This window comes from Palaemon carinicauda, chromosome 39, assembly GCF_036898095.1.
Source record: "Palaemon carinicauda isolate YSFRI2023 chromosome 39, ASM3689809v2, whole genome shotgun sequence".
Classification (NCBI taxonomy): domain Eukaryota; kingdom Metazoa; phylum Arthropoda; class Malacostraca; order Decapoda; family Palaemonidae; genus Palaemon; species Palaemon carinicauda.
The window spans coordinates 48,396,842-48,399,341 of NC_090763.1; the positions used below are offsets into that span (position 1 = coordinate 48,396,842).

At 34.5% G+C, this 2,500-nt stretch overlaps 1 protein-coding gene across 2 annotated transcripts in view; it reads left to right on the top strand.

The window, feature by feature from the left end:
* The window catches only part of LOC137631173 (uncharacterized), a 64,366-nt gene that overhangs the window by 59,294 nt on the left and 2,572 nt on the right, over positions 1-2,500 (top strand). The window lies entirely within an intron of this gene.

Here is a 2,500-nt window from a genome sequence, read left to right on the forward strand (position 1 = left end):
TTCATAATCTGGTAAAATTTGGTTCATAATCTGGTAAAGTTTGCTTCATAATCTGTTAAGGTTTGATTCATAATCTGGTAAGGATTGGTTCATAATCTGGTAAGATTTACTTCATAATCTGGTAAGGTTTTCTTCGTAATCTGATAAGCTATGCTTCATAATCTGGTAGGATTTTGTTCATAGTTATTTAAGTTGGTTCATAATCTAGTAAGGTTTGCTGTATAATACGGTAAGATTTGTTTCATAATCTGGTGAGATTTGCTTCATAATCTGGTACGGTTTGGTTCATATTATTATTATTATTATTATTATTATTATTATTATTATTATTATTATTATTATTATTACCAGCCAAGCTACAACCCTAGTTGGAAAAGCAAGATGCTATAAGCCCAAGGGCTCCAACAGGAAAAAATAGCCCAGTGAGGAAAGGAAATAAGGAAATAAATAAATGATGAGAATAAATTAACAATATATCATTCTTAAAACAGAAACAGCGTCAAAACAGATATGTCCTATATAAACAATTAACAACTACAAAAAAAGATATGTCATATATAAACTATAAAAAGACTCATGTTAGCCTGGTCAACATAAAAACATTTGCTCCAACTTTGAACTTTTGAAGTTCTACTGATTCAACTACCCGATTAGGAAGATTATTCCACAACTTGGTAACAGCTGGAATAAAACTTCTAGAATACTGTGTAGTATTGAGCCTCATGATGGAGAAGGCCTAGCTATTAGAATTAACTGCCTGCCTAGTATTACGAACAGGATAGAATTGTCCAGTGAGATCTGAATGTAAAGGATGGTCAGAATTATGAAAAATCTTATGCAACATACATAATGTACTAATTGAACGACGGTGCCAGAGATTAATATCTAGATCAGGAATAAGAAATTTAATAGACCGTAAGTTTCTGTCCAACAAATTAAGATGAGAATCAGCACCTGAAGACTAGACAGGAGAACAATACTCAAAAGAAGGTAGAGTAAAAGAATTAAAACACTTCAGAATAGATTGATCACCGAAAATCTTGTAAGACTTTCTCAATAAGCCAATTTTTTGTGCAATTGAAGAAGACTCAGACCTTATGTGTTTCTCAAAAGTAAATTTGCTGTCGAGAATCCCACCTAAAATTTTAAAAGAGTCATACAAATTTAAAGAAACATTATCAATACTGAGAGCCACCGTCCTTGACCTACTTACAATCATACTTTGAGTTTTGTTATGATTCAACTTCATACCCCATAATTTGCACCATGCTCTAATTTTAGCTAAATCTCTATTAAGGGATTCACCAACCCCAGATCTACATTCAGGGGATGGAATTGATGCAAAGAGAGTAGCATGATTCATCTGCATATGCAACAAGCTTGTTTTCTAGGCCAAACCACGTGTCATGTGTATATAGTATGAAAAATAATGGGCCAAGAACACTACCCTGTGGAACACCGGATATCACATTCCTATACTCACTATGGTGCCCATCAACAACAACTTTTTGAGCTCTATTACTTAAAAAATCAATAATAATGCTAAGAAACGACCCACCCACTCCCATTGTTTCAGTTTGAAAACAAGGGCCCCATGATTAACACGGTCAAAGGCAGCACTAAAATCAAGGCCAATCATACGAACTTCATGACCACAATCAAGGGATTTCTGTACAGCATTGGAGATTGTAAGAAGGGCATCACATGCTCCAAGGCCTTTACGAAAACCAAATTGCAAACTAGGGAGTAGGTGATTACCTTCAGCAAACATATTAAGACGTTTTGCCAGAAGACGTTCAAAAACTTTAGATAATATGGGAGTTATGGAAATTGGGCGGTAATCAGTGGGACTTGAGCTACCACAAACACATTAACATAGAGGAGTAACATTACCAATTCTCCAACAAGTGCTAAAAGCTTCATAATCTGGTGAGGTTTCCTTCATAATCTGGTAAGGTTTGTTTCATAATCTCGTAGGATTGTTTATTCATAATCTGGTAAGGTTTGCTTCATAATCTGATAAGATTTCCTTCATCATCTGGTAAGGTTTGTTTCACTATATGGTAAGAATAGGCTCATAATCTGCTGAGGTTTGCTTCATAATCTGGTAAGATCTGGTTCATAATTAGTAAGATTTGTTTCATAATCTGGTGAGGTTTGGTTCATAATCTGGTAAGTTTTTCTTCATAATTTGGTGAGGTTTGGTTCATGATCTGTAAGGTTTGGTCCATAATCTTGTGAGGTTTGCTTCATAATATGGTGAGGTTTGCTTCATAATCTGTAAGATTTGCTTCATAATCTGGTGAGGTTTGCTTCATAATCCGGTACAGTTTGCTTCACAATCTGATAAGATTTGGTTCATAATCTTATGAGGGTTTGTTCATAATGTGGTAAGATTTGCTTCATAATTTGGTAAGGTTTGCTTCATATTCTTGTGAGGTTTAGTTCATTATCTTGTGAGGTGTGGATCATAGTCTGGTAAAGTTTATTTCATAATCTG